At 29.6% G+C, this 22,574-nt stretch overlaps 1 long non-coding RNA gene across 1 annotated transcript; it reads left to right on the top strand.

Moving 5' to 3' along the window:
- Positions 1-19,429: 19,429 nt before the first annotated feature.
- LOC132944120 (uncharacterized) lies at positions 19,430-20,662 on the top strand. Its single transcript, XR_009664417.1, has 3 exons — positions 19,430-19,593; positions 19,708-19,876; positions 19,942-20,662. It is a non-coding gene; the product is annotated as an uncharacterized LOC132944120 (long non-coding RNA).
- Positions 20,663-22,574: the final 1,912 nt, after the last annotated feature.

The following is a 22,574-nucleotide window of genomic DNA, read 5'->3' as shown; positions in this document are numbered from 1 at the left end:
AAGATTTTGATGAATGTTGTCAAAATTTGAACTTTAAATACTTACTAAAAAAAAACGTGCTTATGGATCTTTAATATTTCTCAACTGCTATTTTAACAACTTCTAAGGCACCTTGTGATAAATATTCAAGCTTTTTCGCACAACGAATACATTTTTATTAAAATTTATATTATAAAAAACTAAAAAAATTGAATATTTTTAATGTCTATAAATACTTAAGTACGAGTCAACATATTTTTAAATGGTTATTATGTAAAGAAAATGATAAAATAATCATTTAATGAAAATGTCAAGTATCTAGTGGTTAATGGTTTTTGAATAACGACAAAATAAGAAAATTGTATGAGAATTTGTTGAATTACGGGTGAATATCCAATGTCTAATATAAAACTCGTAAAAATGTAATTTGTCTTTCCTGTTATGAGACCTATACAGTGTCAAACATAATATTATATCATATACCTATATAGGTACGTTTCCGGTCCGATGAAAAAAGGTCCGGTGGTAGATGGAATTAAAGCCCGGTGAAAAATCCAATATAAATTATTTTTATAAAAACATAATAATATACCACAGGACGTACGCAGGTTAGGTTATTTTTTGATTAATATATGCACACAATAAAATGTGTATAGTTGTACGTTAATTTGTTTATAAATACCTACTTATGATAAGTTAAATTGACAAATATTATAATGTACCAACTATTCCCGCCGTATAACCTGCTGTGTCATATTATACGAGTCGACGTTTTTAACTTTATATAGAGTCCTAAACGAATATTGTTGGGAATTCGACTATTTGAGTATACATAGGTATGCCGCCATAATCGTGTTTATTGCATCATGCGTAGTCTCCGTCATAAAAATATGCTTGTCGGCCAATCAGGAACGGGCACGAACGTGTTTAAACAATGTATTGTGTGTGCATGGTAGACAGCTGTCGGCTACCCAGACGATTCACATTGAAGATATTATTTTTTTCACCCTCTTTTGTTGAAAAATTCCAAGGCCGGCCACAGTAAAATGACTATATCGTAGCGTGTAGGAACATAATGATATAATGTGAACATATCTCTACATCGATTCTAATGATTCTTTATATTATTTCGATTTTTTTCCGTCCCGAAACCGATGAAATGTTATAATCGACATAAACAGCAATATTACTTTAAATATTTTCGACTTCGTCCATTAAGACGAGCGTATAAAATATAATTGTTGTAGGGAAATGTTAGTACAGTATAATACCTAGTCAGTGTTTGGAAAAAAACGTCGTTCATGAACGCTAGTCACGCGTCTGCTACTAGATTCACTTTCCTATCAGAAAAGTTACTGTTGATGAAAATCCAAGCACTTTTACTGTCCTAAAAGGTGATGACAGACACAAAAAAAAATTTTAATAAAACACATATCATTGCAAAATCAATACATTCATCGCTTCGCTCAGAATCTAAAATGTCTACAAGAAAGTCAAATTCATATTTTTACAACATTTGATATTCACCCGATTTCTCGTGGAACGATTTTCTTATTTTGTTGTAATTAAAAAACGTATGACTGTAGATACTTGAAAATTTCACTGAATGTTTATATTAGCATTTTCTATACACGATAAAATTTTGAAAATAATTTGACTCTTAGAATTTTGACAAAATGTATCAAACTTAAAATTTTATTATTATTTTGTAGTTACAAATTTATAAAATGTTCAACTTTTATAGTTTTGGTAGTAATTTTGTATACAGGTTAATAATAAAAAATAAAAATAAATACCTTTGTAAAACCACTAGTTTCCTAGCTATGCTCAGAATCTTTAATATAATAAAAGAGGTACAAGATACCTATAGATACAGTGATTACAGATTTTTAATGATCAACAGTCAGTCGTCATACATCTGCAATTATTGCTAAAGCGAGCGCATACTAACCAGTTAAAAATGTAAAGATTAGTTAAAAATTATTTTTTTAAAAAACTTATTTGATTAACTAGTTAGGTAGTTAATTTTCTAACCGGCATGACAATTTAACAATCTAACCTAACCTTATAGTTAAAGACTTAAAGTATTATCATAAATTATAAATAATAGGTTTATCCAATAAATTTGAAAAATATTACCTACGTGTCAAGTTAAAATCAAGCCTATATTAAACATAGTATAAGACCTATAACCTGTATATTGTAGTCAAAACTAGAGGTGTTCCGGGTACCCGGCTATCGAGTCCAAACCGGGTACCCGATATCATATTCAGTACCCGACTAATACTCGTTACCCGGCGAATTATTAAAAGATGACTTAGACAGTACCCGGTACCCGGTGTAAAGCTACATTTTTACCCTGGAATATACCCGGTACCCGGTTTAATAAACCCGGCACACCCGGGTTATTAATAAAAAAAAAAAAATGTGTGCCCGCAATAGACCAAACGAAAATATTTTATAAAATTATAATAGTACTAGCCCCTCCGGCCACCATGCTAGTTGTTATGACTATAAATCGTTACGTAATTAATAATTATACGTTTACCGATAACGATTAAAAATAGAGTTACCACGCACAGCCCACCGATTATAAATGTTGACAATAATTGACAATATTATCTTGTTTATCTAAAATCTACTATTTATAATCAATGGGTATAATATTATTAATATTTAATATTATATTGTTATGGGTTGTAGACTTGTAGCTTGTTAGTTGTTGCTTTATTTCTCAGTTGTCAGTTGGTTGTTCATACATAAATGTATAAAAGTGATTACTTCCTAGTGTCTACCTACTGGCTTACTGCTTATGAGTTGTGAGTGACGATTGATCACGAAAGTTGTATACAAGGTACGAAGTTCATACTATATAATATATAATTAATAATTATTATTTTAAAAAAAATTATTACTCGACCAATACTCGAGACTCGGTTTAAAAAAAATTATTACTCGACTAGTACTCGAGACTCGGTTTTAATAAAAATTATTACTCGACCAGTACTCGAGACTCGGTTTTAACAGATATTGTTACTCGACAAATACTCGGTACCCGGTTTATAAGTAAAAACTGTACCCGGAACACCTCTAGTCAAAACTCGTTTATTAATTATTTATATTTAATCAAGCTACCTACATATAATTATGCCTTAAATTAAAATAATCAAATAAATATTTTTTGATATTTAATCATTTAATTGACAAAGTGTGTTTATGAACGCGTAATCACTAATAAAACATACCTAATATTCGAAAGATAAAATACTGATTTATTTGTTGGACGAGTTTGGTTTACTCTAAAATTTGAGTTTTGAATAAGTACATTCTACAATTATGTAATAATTTAAGCTTTTGTAAATTAAGTTAATTTTCAAGTGATTTCTATTAACTTAAATAAAAATTACTACTTTTTTCATTTATCAAATAATACAATATTTTTCATTACATATTAATTAAACAAATTAGTTGTATTTTTTAAGCATAATGAATAAATATTAATTAACTATTCTTAGTAAACTTGAATTATTCTATTAATTTTGATGTATTTCATTGTTTAAGATGCAAACATTTGATTTATAAAATTAATTAGAAAAAGTATTATTTATCTTTGCATTTTTATGGTTCTAAAATTTTTTTTCGAGGGTACTTTGTATTCTTTTACTTATGTTAAATTTGATTTTTTTAAGGTCATTATATAATGTTGTTAATTTATCAATTTCTTCAAGTTCTAGTAATTATTTATTAAATGAACATTTTAACTATAATATGATGTATACAAATAGGTATAATTTATTATACATTTTATCGGACAACTTTACTGATAATGTACAAACATAAAAAACATTGCTTTTTATTTTTTAATCAAAAGAGTGGGGAAATAAAACATTTATTTAATCATATTATTATACGAACAAAATAAACTTATAAATAATGAATAAAATATTTTTATGCTATCTGCGAAGACTGTTTTCGTTTAAATTATCCAATCGAACCATTAAAGTACTACAATATTTGTTTGTAATTTTATAAGAAACAACGTTGACTACTCAGCTAAATTGGTATTATGATGCGATCTACCGCATAGTTTATAACGTAATATTATAGGTATGGCCTAGGCCAGCGGTCACCAAATGGCAAACCGCGGGCCGGATACGGCCCTCGAACAAATTTTATCCGGCCCGCAGATAATGAAAAAAAGCAAAATTGACAATTATAAGTATATACATAATATTATATATAGACATATAGTTTTCAATATTAAACGTTATTATGAGACTTTACATAAATCATTTGCCGAAAAATGTCCAGTAGTTTGTGAACTTCGTAAAATCAAAAATTCAGAATCTGCATATAAAATATTAAGTGCACGAATCATACAATTTCATGTAGTTAGTTGATAGAAAGACTCGCTATTTTTTTCAATAATTTTAACCCAATTTTCTATTTATATCATAATTATTATATATTTGTATTTAATTTAATTTTAATTAATTTAATCGGGTAATTATTATTTTATTTCCACTAGGCCACTATCACTATGTTACTTTTGCAATATAATAAGTAATATATGTTAAAAATATTTGCTTTGCATTTTTATGGCCCCCAAAAATTTTAAAAATTCCCAATGTGGCACTCCAAAAATATTAATTGGTGACCCCGGACCTAGGCAATCGTGTATAAAACTGTTTGAACAAACAATTGGAAATAACTCGTTTTGAATAAAACATCAACTCCGATGACAAAACACGTGTCATTTACTGTGTACCTATATATTATACTATATTTACTATATTGAGCATTATATAGCGTCGGTCGCGAAGTGCTAAGTGAAAGTCGGTGCTAAGTAAAAGCCAAGTTATTCGCGTTTTCGTTGTACAAACACAAACAGACGGCGTGTATAAAATAATGTAATTTCTATTTCTATTGAACTCGCTGCAGCAGACGACTGTATCCGCGCGAAGAGTCTCACCGTGTTTTTGAAAATCGTCATCCCCATTTAAGTATTACATTATAATATTAAATAAGTATAATATGTAAAACCTAACCTGTTTGGCTGTGACGAGTCCTCTTTTACAATTATTTAATATATTATAGCCATCGAATCCGGCGCTTAAAAAAAAGTAATAGGTAATAGTTGAGTCCCGGCTGTGAACCTGTTAGGTAATATTTTGCAACTGCACACCTAATTCTACACCAAAATATTTTAAAATAATTAACATAGACCCTGTAGTGCACATACCACATATAACTTCATTGCATAATTGTTTTTTGCTATTTATTAATAATTAGTTATTATAAATACAATCTAAGACAATCTTTTATATAAGTCCTTGATACCTATATTGCTAAATGACTAAACATTTTAAAATTAAAAACGAAATACCTTGGGTTAATATACTTATTACAAGGGCGTAGTTAAGGGGGGGATCCCAGAGCCTTCATAATATTATATTATATTATATACTCACCAATTATGTACTTGAAAATTTAATATTTTGTATGTAAAAAAATGTATACCCCCCCCCCCCCCCCCCCCAGGACAAATTCCTAATTACGCCACTGACTTATTATAATATGGTGTAGTCGGTATTATTTTTGGTGTTGAGGATTTTAAACGAATACAATATGCTAATTAGTAATTTTCAATAAGCAACATTGAATTTTAATCAAATAAAAATTTATCAAAGCTGAAAATAAGTACTTCACACTTTTAAATTTGCTACAACAAATTGAATATTAGCTACTGCACATAGTTTGTGCTACTGCACACAATTTTAGGCCCTGATAATATAGGTACACAGCGCATTAACAAGTTCTATTCGAGTGTTTGTATTTTATCTATAAAAATATATTTTAGATTCTGAGCGGAGCGAGGGAGCTAGTCGTTTTACAATGGTGTTTATTATTATTATTTTTTTTTTTTAAAGTTTTTAACAGAAAGAGTGCTTCGATTTCAACACGCAGAGTGAAATAGATAGAACTGACTTTTGGAATAACTTAATATGTTCTAATCAATATTAAATTTTTTTTTATATGTATTTATAATTTAGTCTCTTGCGTTACACATAATATATTATACAAATGTTTTTTTTATTTTTTAACACTGAAAATGAAAAATTTAAAATTTGATTTAATTTATTTTGGATTTATTCAAAATAGCCAATTAGTGAATCGATTATAAGAACAATTTTTATGGTAAAAACATTTATTTAAGTCAAGTAGTTTATTTTTTAGAATTTTTTAAAATATCAATATTTTTTTGATTAAATGAACTTGGAACGCAACGACTTTTTTCAAAATATTATTTTTGGGAATTCGCTGACATGAGAATATTTCTTAAATTATTTACTAATCATATAATTTTAACAACTGTTGTCATGCGTTTAAGTAGCATCATTTTATTTTTGTCGAGTCACCTTGTATAGTATCTTATCTGTCGTTTAATGTGCAATGTATTATATTATATATATTTATATTAACTCGATTTCTCATGGAATGATTTTCTTATTTTGTTGCAATTCAAAAACGTATAACCGTAGCCCGTAGATAGTACATACAATTATTGTCGTCTGGAAGCTAACTGGGTGGTTTTGGGGTAACATATTGTTCATATATAAACATATTTATCGATTTAAGGACCGGTTCGTCATTTTTTTTTTTTTTGGTAACAATAGACGCTGCCGAAGCCAGGTGCAGAGTGCAGCTGCACATTCCAACGCCAGACCCGCCCCTATTATATGGCATCAAGATAACCAAAGGGTGATGTACGATTGTCCCTTTTAGTAAAACGATTGAGTACGATTCTCTACCTAGGCCTTAAAAACATTACGATTGCGTTTGAAAACGAGTGCAACGTTGCCAACATGTACTACTGAATTTAATTTAATTTAATTTAAAATAATAATATTATAATTTTAAAAACCATTATTATTAATTAAAAACAATATACATATTATATATATATATAAAGAATACAAATTATAAGTTATAAGTTATCTTGGTACCGATAACCAGTTCCTGATAAAACATTTAATACATAACCATTTATTCTCTATTCTATAATATAACATACTACTTTACTATATATTATTATTATAATAATACAATTTTGTATATTTCGAAATATCTTAAATGATATAATATGCCATATTATAATATATGTCTGAAATAACATATTTTACGGTTAAGAAAATCCCCGGTGGTGGGAGGGGGGCTGGGGAGGGTGATGGGATAATCTACTCATTTTACTAATATAAAAAAAAACCACCGGTTATTATATTGGTAGGCGGAAAAAAATCCCAGAAATATAAACATAAATGTAACACATGTATACTCTTCTCGGGTGTCACCGGTTTCCGCCAAGAATTACCTTTCCGTTTTCCGCCAATACCTTTTTCCGCCAAATCAGCAAAAACGTCATTCCTTTTTCCGCCAATTATAAATTATAGAATTTTAAAGTTTAGGAACCCTTACGTAAAGATTTAATAATTGCACACTATAGAGTTAAAAAATAATAATATTTTTCCAGTTATTACTTATTATATATTAATAATGATATTAGTTTTTTTTTATTTTTTATTTTTTATTGGATAACCCGCGGCAACATAGGCCATTGGGTGTGGGGGAGGCCACTGTAGGTTTTTAAATTGGGTAGGTTGGTACATGTGTGTGTTGTGTTTTGGCAGAATTTCTAATGGGGCACCCGTAGGTTTCTGCCGTGCCCCGGGTGGGGGGATGGCGGCACTTGTTCTCTGGACATCGTGACTTGCCCGAAGAAAAATGCCGCCCGCGGCCAAGGTATCGAACTCGGGTCGGACGCCTTAGTCCGCTCGGCCACTCCGTCCCCCAATGATATTAGTGTACCGACAAAATAAGTAAAAAAAATATAATTTTATCATAACACTTATTAGGTAGTAGATATAAGTATTAAAAAAATGATATTTATATTTGCATTGTCTTGATGACATATGTCAATATGTCAGCGCTTGATTAATTGGCCGAAACTTGAAATTGAAATCACATTGTAAAAAACTGAAACAGAGTTGAAATAAAATTAAATATATATAATATATAAGTATATAATATTTTAAATATTTTATTCGAACCTTATTGAGCATAATGATTTGATATCAGTTTTACGAATTCATAAGGGTTCCCAAACTTTGAAATTCTATAATTTATAATTGGCGGAAAAAGGAATGACGTTTTTTCTGATTTGGCGGAAAAAGGTATTGGCGGAAAACGGAAAGGTAATTTTTGGCGGAAACCGGTGACACCCCTCTACTTCTAATTAGTAATTACCACGTACCTTTAACAAAATATTATAATATATTATAATGAAAATAATAATTAATTGTTAAGTGTATAAAATATAGATTGTAAACCAAATAAAAATATAAATATGAACACAATATTATATATATGTCATGATTTATTGTGTTATAAGTTATGAGCCAAAAAACATCAGTCTTAGGTACTTATACACAATTATTTATATTTGAAATTTTAATTTTAACTCATAACTTATAACACAATATATCATGACGTATACATATTATTGTGCTCATATTTATATTTTTATTTGATGTACAATCTATATTTTATAGTTATTATTTTCATTATAATATATTATAATATTTTATTATAGGTACATGATAATTACTATTCAGGAGTAGAGTATACACGTGTTCACATTTATATTTATATTTCTGTCTTTTTTTCCGCGATCGTATTATATGATATACTGCACCAGAGAGAACTTATCGAGTGGGTGAATTATAAATTATAATGATTTAAAGTTTAGGTCGCGCACTCGGTGAAAAGGTCCGGATGACATATTATAATAGACCTATGTGCACAGGATCGTATTGTGTGTAGCTTATTAATTTGCATACTATAACAGTTTTATAAAAAATACGCCTGAAAGTTTCAAACACTTTTATATTTACCGAAGAACACGTCAGGAATTTCAAGTCGACGCACGTCAGAAACACTGTTTACTTAATAAAAAGTTTGATCGCGCAAAGTTATAAAATATTAGCTACCATATTATAACATCGTGCGTGCTTTGTCGAATTTTTTTTTTTCTTCAAGCGTTTTATTTACGAGAAAATTTCAATATTCGTAATAGTATTATAATACTAAACAGGCTATATAGAGAAGAAAATTAAAATATGTCGTTAACATACATAATATTATATTCATATAGAATATACAAATAAACATGTACGGTATACGCACAAATATAATATTATTATAATATGGTCGGTAAGGTGACTTAGTGGTACATATTGTTTATAAACATTGTCACAATGGGTGTGTAATATGTATATAATAATATTATAAAATTAATACATTAAAATTTAAAATGGATATATTTGCAGTGCATTTGTTTTTTTTAAACATTGATCAATAAAATAATACTTTTCTTAAAGTATACGTAAAAAACATAAAATATATTATATACGCATTTGTGCATTATAATATAAATTATACACACACAGACACACTGTGTGTCCCGCCGTGTCCAATCACTTTAATATTATACGCATGGTACGTACTATTGTACAAAAACGAAAATTAAAATATGTCGTTAACACACATAATATATTCCTATAGAAAATATAAATAAACATATACAATATATGTTCGGTGTACACACAAATATAATATTACTAGCTTCATTGCCCGTAAAAAATCACAATTCTTAAAAAAATTATGATTGTTCAACTCTTTTTGCAGTGTGTGCTAACTTGCTGCAGTAAGTGCAACTCAGCCACGGTGGTAGGCAATGTTCAACAATTCGATTTGATGCAAGCTTGTACCTGACCTGCCCCAATGGCAACCAATGATAAATAAATACTAATTTCTACTGAAGTAGACTGCAACCGGCGATGTCAACTAATTATAAAAGAAATAAAAATAAAATTTCAAATTTCCATCGTGAACCTCGAGGTCCCTGTTGAGCACCTCTTTTTAACATGAATTTCGGCAAATCCTTTCTTATTGCACGGTGAAAGTCTTAGATGAACCACTATTCCAAATTTCGAGTTCGTACGTTGAATATAGTTTTTGAGATACAGTGATCAGTGAGTCAGTGGTATTCAGATTTTATATATAAAGATAATTTGGTCGCTAAGGTGACTTAGTGGTAGATATTGTTTATACACATTGTCGTGATGGATGTGTGTATGTATTAGAGGTGTTCCGGGTACCCGGCTATCGAGTCCAAACCGGGTACCCGGTATCATATTCAGTACCCGACTAATACTCGTTACCCGGCAAATTATTAAAAGATGACTTGGACAGTACCCGGTACCCGGTGTAAAGCTACATTTTTACCCTGGAATATACCCGGTACCCGGTTTAATAAACCCGGCACACCCGGGTTATTAATAAAAAAAAAAAAAATGTGTGCCCGCAATCGACCAAACGAAAATATTTTATAAAATTATAATAGTACTAGCCCCTCCGGCCACCATGCTAGTTGTTATGACTATAAATCGTTACGTAATTAATAATTATACGTTTACCGATAACGATTTAAAAATAGAGTTACCACGCACAGCGATTATAAATGTTGACAATTGACAATATTATCTTGTTTATCTAAAATCTACTATTTATAATCAATGGGTATAATATTATTAATATTTAATATTATATTGTTATGGGTTGTAGACTTGTAGCTTGTTAGTTGTTGCTTTATTTCTCAGTTGTCAGTTGGTTGTTCATACATAAATGTATAAAAGTGATTACTTCCTAGTGTCTACCTACTGGCTTACTGCTTATGAGTTGTGAGTGACGATTGATCACGAAAGTTGTATACAAGGTACGAAGTTCATACTATATAATATATAATTAATAATTATTATTTTAAAAAAAATTATTACTCGACCAATACTCGAGACTCGGTTTAAAAAAAATTATTACCCGACTAGTACTCTAGACTCGGTTTTAATAAAAATTATTACTCGACCAGTACTCGAGACTCGGTTTTAACAGATATTAATTTGAAATGGATATATTATTTGCAGTGCATTTGTTTTTTTTAAACATTGATCAATAAAATAATACTTTTCTTAAAGTATACGTAAAAAACATAAAATATATTTACACATTTGTGCATTATATAAATTATATGCACACAGACACACTGAATTGCACTGTTAACAAATTAATAAATAAATTACTTAGGAGGTACTTATTGATTAAATTATAAGCTGATTTCAATTAATCGATTAATCGTTGTTTCAATTAATCGATAAATCATTGTTTCAATTAATCGATTAATCTAGTTTTGATGAATCGGTTAATCATTTTTCAATTAATTGTGCATGCTTATAATCGATCTCTCCTAAATATAATCGAACAGCCCTAAATATAGGTACGTGCATGGTACTTACTATTATATAAAGAAGAAAATTAAAATAACATACATATTTTATTGCTATAGAAAATATAAATAAACATGTTCGGTGTACGTACAAATATAATATTATAATATGGTGGTTAGGCTTACAATAATTTGAAATGGATATATTTTGCAGTGCATTTTTTTTTAAACGCAGCTATTATAAAACTTTTCGTAAAGTATACGTGAAAAACATAAAATATCAGACTTGGGTAAAATATTTTTAAGAGGACGTGATACCCGCATCATGGGTTATCCCCGTCTTACAAGTGCGTAAAATAGCAAATTCTACGCTCAGCAGAACACGTGTAGCTCCGTTAGTTTAAAAATTAGAGTGAATCGACCTCTTGTACAATCTAAAGGTGAGATTATTATCTAGACAACCTCATGGGCTTTTCATTATATTTTAGTTTTAAAGCGAGCTATGAGTATTTTAAAATTATAAATTGCTTGTATAAAGTATTAAAGTGCTCATAACTCGCTAGAAAATTAAAATATAATAAAAAGCCCACGACGTTGCCTAGATAATAATCTTACCTTTAGATTTACTCTAATTTTTAAATTAACGGAGCTACACATGTTTTGCTGAGCGTAAAATTTGCTATGTTATGCACTTGTGAGACGGAGACAGCACATGCGGCTATCATGTCCTCTTAAAAAGTATTTGGAATAAATACTCGAATACTTATGAAAAATAGCATTCAGAACATGTATTAAAATACTTCATAAAAATAGTATTGCGAATAAAGTATTTTAAACCAATGATACCTACTTTTCTTCGGGAAGATTTGCCAAACATTTATGATTTAATAATTCTAAATATAATATAATTTAAGTGGTTGATACTTGATTTAAAATTTTAAAACGTGTATAATATTGTAAAAATGTCCAGAAAAACGAGAAAACATTTTATCAATGTACCTAAATAATAAGTATTATTTTATAGGAATTGTGAATTTTGTAAAAAATATTCTAAATATTTATTCAGAATACTGGTGGAAAAAGTATTTTAAAAATTTTCTATATAGGTACTTAAAAGGTATTCCAAATACTGTATTTGGAATACTTTATTCATAATACTACCTAAGACTGTAAAATATATCAAATACACATTTTTGCATTATATAAATTATAATATACACACAGACACACTGTGTGTCCCGCCGGGTTTCTTAGCGTTGATAGCTTTTTACCGACTCATTATTTTTCCAATTGTTCTATTTTTGCGTTAATTATTTTTGTTTTTTGTGTGCTTAAATTTAATTGTTCGTGTAATCGCGTTAATCAAGAAAGCATAATAATATAATAATGCAATGAGTTGTCGCAGTAATCATCCAAAACCATAGGTAGGTACACCTCAGTGATATATTTTTTTTATAAATGACAAAATTAAAACGTGTTGCCTCTGCGTTTTTGTTTTACGACCAAAAAAACAACGCACAGGGTTCTATCGCTAAATAGTTTCCCTCATTTCCGTCAAATTGGATTTAAAAAACAGAATTTTATCAAATCTATTATAATATAGTTAATAATATTTCGGACAGTACCCGTGTACTTGGTGTTATTGTAACGCGAAGACACCCTGTGACCTGTAAGTACATGAGCATAATATATATATATATATCCATTTCAACGTGGTTTTAAGAATGCAAATAACACGTCGAGAAAATATATTATGCCATAAAGATTTGAAAAGATCAAAAGGAGAAAAAGATTTTAACGAAAACACCGTTACATACATTAACAATACAAATGGGAAGATATTATCCGGCTTAGTAAAAGTATCTCAAAGAGAGCTCGGGGGAAAACTTTCGAATGGTTTTTTTCTTTTTTTTTTTTGTTATTATTATTTTCTGTTTGTAGGAACTTTTTATTTGTTTGTATTTATTTTCACTCTAATTCGTCCTCAAGAGTCATATTAAGCTGCACGTATATATTGTGTCTTAGTGCAAAACTCGAATGGAACGAAACGAAAACAATAATAATATATTATGTATAGGTACCTATGGTCTATGGTGTTTTATCATGTGCACTGATCCGTATTTACAAAGATAAATAACAATGATAAATATTAATTTTTTTTTCGTTTGAGTTAAACATATGCCCAGTGCTTGGTTCCCCCGCCCCTAAAAATATTCACAGCCCCTTCTGCAGGATGCTATCCAGACTATAAAATACTAATTTGACATCAATAATTTCCGAGATGTCAAAACGTAACTAAACATTTTTTATTTTATTTTTTTTTGGATATTGGATGCGATTTTCAATACATTTAGAGAAAATTAAACTTAATATACTTTTCTGAGGCTCAAATCAATTAATAATCGCTTTTATATATTTTCAAAGTATATAGTATTTATATGGAAATATATTTGGGAGGAGTGCGAAGGTGAACTGAACGAAGCCCCTGCGGTTCACTTTATCAAGTATAAGTTATATTATGTGCGTATAACATATTAATTTGACTAAATAATACCTCCCAAAAAATGCAATCGAATCTCCGTCTATGCTCGACTGACTTATATGTATGCATATTATGTAACTAATGTCTTAAACTTTTGAAATAGTATGCTACTCTTCGAAAGTCCGTTTAAGAGTAGTTGCTCTCCAATTTTCATACCTAGTCAATTTTTTTTTCTGGACTTACAGATTTAGAAATTATAGATTGCTATAATTAAAATGATAATAGTTTTTAAAGAGATTAATATTAATTTTTAAATATATACTTAGAGTAAGGTGTAAGCAGTATTTAACGTGGTTTTGAGAACAAAAGATTTATCATATATAGGTATATATAGCCAGGGCGGGGCGCATGCAAACTCCGTCAGGAAAATAAAACAGGTAAAATTGGGTTCATGCAAACTCCGCCAGTGAAAAAAATCGGATAAAATTGAGTCTATGTAAGCTCCACCAGTGAAGAAAATCAAGTAACAGTATACAATTAATAAAACATACAAATTATTATTTAATAAAAAGTCATAATTTTATATAACAATCATCCTTAATAAATAATAGTTAGGCATGCATATAATATGTCAAAAAATATAAAAAACTTAAATAAAAATAAATATAATAATTATTATCTGAACAAATCATACAAATTGTAATGGCCAGTACCTATTATGTTAAAAATCATGATACATAATTGTAATAATCATAAAAATATATTGGTAGGTACCTATGCTAATACTATTATAGATATGTTATATTATGACATTATATGTTATAACTTGTAATATTTTGAACTGTGAACTAAAATTATGTGATACATTTTTTTAGATATTCTACCTATTAAGTGTAATATAAATCTCTAACTATTTATAGATTTCAGTAACACAATATATTTATTATTTTTTTTTAATTTTTGAGTTTTGTTTTACATAAGTGAGACTTTAACCCTATCGGAGTTTCCATATACGAACTACAGTTAGAAAATAAAACTGGCGGAGCTTACAATCGCCCAAGTTCTAGAAAAAATTCTCCTCAACAATTTTTTCAGTAGGTATTTAATATGTTCAAGCACCGGTTCTTTTAGGTTCGTTTCCAGTCCCTGTTGCAGACTGTCTTCGTATTCTATTGTTAATCGGTATACAAAATGTCTCGACTTCCTATGATAAAAACACGTTTTTTAACTTCTTGACCACGCGTGACGAACTCCAGAAGTAAAATCAACTAGTGGCCGGAACTAATACTGTATGATATATTGAGGGGGCCGAAAGTGATTCTGTTTTAATAATTATTTGTCTAACCACACAGAAATGAGTAGTTTAAAATGGCTCGTTTTTTTTTTTTATAAGAGAATGAAATACGATAAACCTGTAAAAGATAATAATATATACCGACACGTACATAATTTATCACCGATATAATTAGGTAACTTTAGTACCTACCTATATTCTCGAGTAACATTTATAATATGCAACGTCGATGCTTATGATGAACTCTGTACTTTGAGGAGAAATTCAGTGGCGTCGAAAGTTGGTTTTGCCTATGACAGATGTCCCTGAACCCAAAATGTTACTCGGGTCATATTACTGTATCGTTCTAGCTCGCACAGGGTATGTGCAAAAACCAGTAAGTCCATCACAGGAGCAATTTTTTTCACCATACAGGATAGCAGGCATATCAAAAAGTTATATTTTATGCGATTTTTAAAATATACCTCATAACATTAATTTTCAACTATAAATATATTTTTATTTTATTATTTATAGCCTATCCCGCATCGTAACATATTTTTAAAACGTTTTTTTTTCCATATTAGACTTGTCTGGCTCTTGCAGCACTCGTTGCACTGAGCCTCTTCACTCTTGTTAAATTTTACACCACCTCAGCGGGCCAGTGGCGTATCTACGGGATATACTGAATGTCTATCAAAAAATTGTATATCCCTTCCTTGAAAAAATCCTAGATACACTACTGCACCCGGTTAGGTTACCCGCAGGTATTACCTGCGGTATCATTCCATATTACGTACAATCATGTAGGATTTGTAATTATTATACATAGTATTGTAATAATAATTAACGTACCTTTAAATGTACCTTTATAGTAATTATTATGTGCATAAAGAATATTATAATGCATTACGCGGCGGCGTCCCGACAGTAGGTATATAGGTATTGAATATTTAAAGCGGACAATATTATTCAACGTGTATAGCACTGACTGCAGAGGGCGGCCGTGTATTTTTGTTTGCACTAAATATTATTTACAGTCTACGATGCAATTCGTGAAGTACATGTATGTATAAACAGGGTGTAACAGATAAAGACCTGACGAACGAGAAATGAAAAATTGATACTATATAGTTAACCGTATGAAAACATTTATGAAAATTATACGGTTAATAAATAATTATTTAAGATTTACTTATGTCTGAAAATTCCTAAATAGAATATTTTGAAAAAAAAAATATTACGTTTCAAATTAATTTACTCCAAAAAATATTGATATTTTAAAAAATTTGCAAATAATGAATTATTTCACATAAATAAACATTTTTACCATCGATAATTTTCTCACCACCACCACCACCACCATCTACCACCCATCGGCCACCGGTCACCCAGGCGCCATCACTCTGCAGGGGCCAGGGGCACACTATTTTAAGCGCTTATAGATACACTTTGTCACGTACTTTCATTGTCATATTATTAAATTGTGTTGTTAACTGTTATTGGGCTTAGGCAGGTAGGTTTGGGTGCCCCGCGAAATAATTCGATTATATTATATTATAATTAAGTCGGGAAATGGAATAATTCATAATATTGTTGAATTGCAGTAAGAGTCGGTGGTGTATTCACGGACGTGACCTACCCGTATGCCCGTGGGAGGGTTGTTGGTCAATGCTTGTACCATCCCACCGCTCATCCACAAAGATTTCGAGTAAAGTTCAGTAGGTACATATTTTATAGTAAACAAAAGTCCAGTCATTACTGGTCAGTAGTCAGTGTGGTAACACTATACAATAACGATAATCATTCGATATTTTTTTTAAAATTATAAACAAGCTTAATGATGGTCACTACCTATGATGAATTGGTTTAAACTTTTTTCGCATCGTCTGAAGTAGAATGTTTAGACGTTTATAAATATTGAGCCCAAGCAAATCGTTATTTCACAATCTTACAATAACTGTCCCGTTATACGGTAATTTAAAGTGGGCTGCAAATCGTATATTATGTGAATCATAAAATTAACACAATAAATTATGACAACTACTTTAATTTTATTTTCGTCGTCAGTACATTGGTTATAATACGACGGATTATGGATTCATCAATTTTATAAAATACACGAAGGACATATTTTAACACCCTTGTAATCCTCTAGAAACGGATAACGCGTCTATAGTGAGACCACAAAATGGTCTGAAAATCATTTGATAAATATAAAAATGTCAGGAAATGGCTGAAGCCCCCCCAACACATTTAATAGTTATTTCAAACCTATTTTGTTATTCTCGTTTAGATAATTATTACGCCTGTATAGTAAATTATTTAACCTTACAAAAAAGGTGCGTACCTATCGCATTTTATGGTACCTGTTTAACTGCAGGGGCGTCACCTGATTGCGGTCCAAAGTAACCGTTTTACTTATCCCCAGTGCGGCTTGTACAGTTGTACATATATGTAGTAGTAGTACTACTAAAATAGATAAAAAAAATACTATTTTTAGTCGTTATTAAAACTAAACAAATATCCTGATTGGGCCCCATAAGTATTTTGATATATATATATAAAAAATTTCAAATACAAATTGAAAAAGGTGGGCAAGTGAGTGAACAGCACGGTAGGTTAAATTGGGTCACTGTAATGGATGGTGAAAAATTTAAATTCAATGATATAATATCATTGTATAAGAAAAACGATTCTGAGCGAAGACGGCCAGACAGCCTATGACATTACTTAGTATATTTGATGATAATATTGTGAATAAAGTAATTTATTTATATATAACCTATTTACGTAGAAACTTGTTTTAAATTTTCAATCCTTAACTATAAATGTTAAACATTTTATAAATTACTAACTACAAAATAATTATTAAATTTTACAAAAATTGAACTTTAAATGCTCATAAAAAAAAAATAATTCGTATGTATTTTTAATATTTTTAACCTGCTATTGTAACAATATCTTAAGATCCTTTTATTATATTCTCACGCTTTTTGGCCCAACAAAAAAAAATTAATTGATATTTATAGAAAAAAAAATTTGAAATATTGAAATTTGAAATTGTCCGTAAATAGCTCAAAACAAGTCAATATATTTTCAAAATGTTATGGTGTATAGAAAATGAAAATTTAAACATTCAGTCAAATTTTCATGTATTTACAGTTATTCGTTTTTGAATTACAAAATTAACAAAACCATTACATGAGAAATCGAGTGAATATCCAATGTTGTAAAAATATGAACTTCAAACGCTCACAAAAATTTGATTTGACTTTGCAGTAGATATTTTTTTATTGATAAAGGTAGACAAACTTATAAGAAATCTTGTATTAAATTTTCAAATCTTAGATTGAATGCTTATAAAAAAAAATTGTAACTGGATTCTTATTGTTTTTCAAATGCTATTGTAACAATATAATAAGAGCCCTGTATTAAATTTTCAAGCTTTTTACCCAACAAATAAAATTTATTGACATTCATAAAAAAAAACTAAAATGAAGTAGGTAAGTGTATGTCGCTCGGCTGTACAGTACAAGTGGGTCATTGTATAATGGATGGTATTAAATTTGAATTCAATGATATAATATCATTGTATAAAATAATATTATTTTGTTTTATATCATGATTTGAAACAACATAGTACTATCATTATGTTAATGGTTCTTTTAAAAGAATAGGTAGGTACCTACATCCATTAACTATCGTTAGATACCTAATATTATTTTTATTATTTGACGTATTCGAAATATTTTTATTTTATAATCTTTTATATACTGTACTTGCTGTGACCGGTTTTGAGAATTCGTGGATTCCGGACGTGGTAGGGCGAGGGGGTTGTTGGGGTCACGGGTTAGTTTTCGGGACTATATTATAAATCTTTTACTCGAATCGATGTGGTACACGACGTGTATAATACCAATATTCACAGAACTCCGGCATAACAGCTGCAGACAATAAACAAGTCAAATTCTTAAAATCTATATAGATATATAGCATAGGCCCCATCACCCTCGCATGAACACATTATGTTTACTTGCACACATACCTCTACTGTAAAAGAAATAATGGTTTCTCCCTTTTTCGACCCACGCCCACTTATGGCGTCCCTAATCCAGAGACACGTCTTACGCCGACGAGAGGTGGTGGTAAACGGCCGTCAACGGTGCGACGCCAGTGTCGAGTCCAGACAGTGCAGTCTACACTCGAACCCTGCAGCAGTGCACACGTAATATACCGTGTTCCGCCTTTAACTCTCTGTGGTCATTTCCAAAGGGTTCAAACGTCTTGTCAATTTTTTATTATTTTTGCGTGTTTTATTATAAAACGTAACATACGTAATTGTAAAAAAATGTTCGAACGTGAGAAATGCACTTTTGCCTTCGCCATTAAACGTAATTTGGTCAGACATAAATAATGTACGACTGCGTGCGTTTCCCATGCACTATGCCGCGTACATTTTTTAGGTTAGGTCACGGATCTCATATTATCTTCTTACTCGTCACATAAAACACGTTTTTGGTATGCACACAATATTATTATTTAATTAATTTTACATTTAATATTCTTTTATTTATTTAATTATCAAATTAATTAACTAACGTTAATATATTTTTTTTTTTATAAACTATTTAGCAGTTGGCGTATTCACATCTCGGGCGTAACGGAAGATCAAATAGCTCCGAAGATTGTACCAAATATTCAAGCTGGACCGTATACAACAATTTTTGTTCCATTGATGATAAAATTCGCATGGCGGACTTGGGAAAATTTGAAAACGCCGAGTTTGCCGATACTATTCAAGGTTAGTTTTATTTTTTTATTATAGACAGATATTGACTAATTAGGTTTTATCTGTTACATTTAAAGTTTCTCATATGAATACGGTTAACGGGAAAAGAACATTTTCTGCACAAATACTATATCGGATGTCGAGAGGAAAAAATTACGAATGAATATCATCTAGTCTCCCGAATTTTCAGAAATATATTCTTTATTGAACAGAAAAATAGTTGACGCCAAAAATATCAAAAATATTCAAAATTACACAATATTTTCCACGTCGGTTCTGAGCAGGTCGCTCGCCTGGGCCTCATTTCCATGCTCCTTTGGCTGGACAGAGTATAGATGAATTTTCAAAAACTCACGTTCAGCATAATTCGAAAAATAATATAACTAGAAACTAGTTCCTACATAGAATCTTCCAGACGTTAAGAATTCATCAAGAAACCGATCATTCAAAACTTCGCCAGTTGAAATTGTTATGGAAACGGATACAATAACAATCATGGAAGAAACACTAGTAACATTATCAGATAAAGAAGTCCATGTTCCAGGGTTTTACTTAACAGTCCATAGCTAGATTATAAAGCTTGGTATATATAAATATACCAATAACAATGTCTAGAATATGGATCTCGACACACCAACGCAGATATATCGAGCCTGCCCGACCACCTGACACACGCACACCTGCGCATCATTGAGTGAGATCTTTTACCTATGGGCACGTAATGAAGCATTAAGTAACTAGGTATGATTTTTTTTTATTATAATTATTATTATAACAGCTGACTCTCAATAACTCATACAGGGAAATAAAAATCTACTTCTTAAAAATTTCAAATTATCAAACTATTAATGTGTTAGGTATTGTAATTTGAAGGGGAATTTTATTCGTTCGAGATATCGAGAGTCACCATGTTATTATTAAATTATAAAACAATCTGTATATATAATAGCATATTAAGTAATATGGATATAATTAAGTATATAAGTTCATAATAACGAAATACGTTGATACAATAACACCCAGGTTTGTGTGATTATGGAAATATATTATAAAAAACAGTTTTGGAATAATGAGATAAGGGACCTTTATGATTTTATCGGTTTGGGTTTAGGTTTGGACTTTGGGTTCTCGAAAATCCAAAATTTCCAGATATGGTTTCGGTTTTTAAAAATATCAAATTTCGGTTTCGGTTTCGGTTAATACCGGTTTTAACTCTTTAGATTTGACTTCTTTATTTTATTTTCATCAGTTATAAACCGTATAAAAAAATTAACAAATTAAGAACCTTTTTAAATTGACAGGTATTAATTGTAAATAAGTGTAGCTATTTCAGAGTCAATCGAATTATTACGATAATTAGGTATTTGGTATTAGGTATATGGTTCTAATTTTTGTTATCTACTGATTTTATTGGGTTTTTTTGTCGATTTTAAACAAACGATCGTTGAATGCGTTGTATAGTCCATTGTTTCCCAAACTTTGTGGCGAGACAACAAAATAAAAAAATATAAGAATGCCATAAATAAATAACATTTATATAATTATTAATTTTATCATTGAATTTTTATAAAATACAAAACTTGATAATAAATACATAATAAATAAAAGGTGGGTAAGTGAATGTCACTCTGCTGTTGTACTCACTTTGCAGTATACTTTGCTATCCCCTCTTTCTTTATTCCTTTTTCCTTTAAAGATAAATTTTGTTAAAATTCTTTAAATGCTTATAAAAAAGATTTTTCCCATACATTTCTAATATTTTTCAACTACTATTGTAACATAATTTCCGGAGCCATGCATTAAATTTTAACGTTTTTTTACCCAATAAATGAAATTTTATTGGTAGTTATAGATAATAAGGGAAAAAATTGAAAATAATTAAAAATTTATAAAATTTATAAAATAATTTGACTCTTTTTGAGCTGTTAATGGACATTGTTAGTTTTCAATTTTTTAACTTTTTTATCTATGAGTATCAAAAAAATTTTATTTGTTGGGTAAAACAGTGTTAAATTTTTATGCATGACTCCTGAAATAATGTTACAATAGCAGTTGAAAAAAATTAGAAATGCACGGGAAAAATTTTTTTTATAGGCATTTAAATTTCGAATTTTGACAAAATTTATCAAATTTAAAATTTATTAATTATTTTGTAGTTGAAAATTTATAAAATGTTCAACTTTTATAACAAAGGATTGAAAATGTAAAACAAGGTTCCACTTAAATAGGTCATATATAAACTACTTTATTCACAATAATATCATCAAATATACTTGGTAATATCATAGGCTGACTCACCGTTTTCGCTCAGAATCGTTTTTCTTGCACAATGATATTATATCATTGAATTCAAATTTCACACCATCCATTACAGTGACCCACTTGTAACTTATTGTACAGCAGAGTGACAGCCACTTTTTATGCATATTTTGTGGTTTTTTTTGCATTTTATTAGCGCATATTTAAGGTAATATTATAGCACATATTTATGCAATTTTAAGTGCAATAAAATCCCAACCCTGTTTATTAGTCTTCTGATAGTAAGCTCATATGCTATCAGATGTCTGAAGGGGCTAAATTACTTGCGTACAATTGAATTGAACATCCCTCGTTAGATACTTAGCGAATGTACAGATAAACACGCCACAGTCTATTCCATTCTACTGAATGGGCTTAACATTACAAAAAAAAATAGTTTACAAATTACACA

Source organism: Metopolophium dirhodum, chromosome 5 (assembly GCF_019925205.1).
Source record: "Metopolophium dirhodum isolate CAU chromosome 5, ASM1992520v1, whole genome shotgun sequence".
Classification (NCBI taxonomy): Eukaryota; Metazoa; Arthropoda; class Insecta; order Hemiptera; family Aphididae; genus Metopolophium; species Metopolophium dirhodum.
This window is presented reverse-complemented; position numbering and strand designations above follow the sequence as displayed.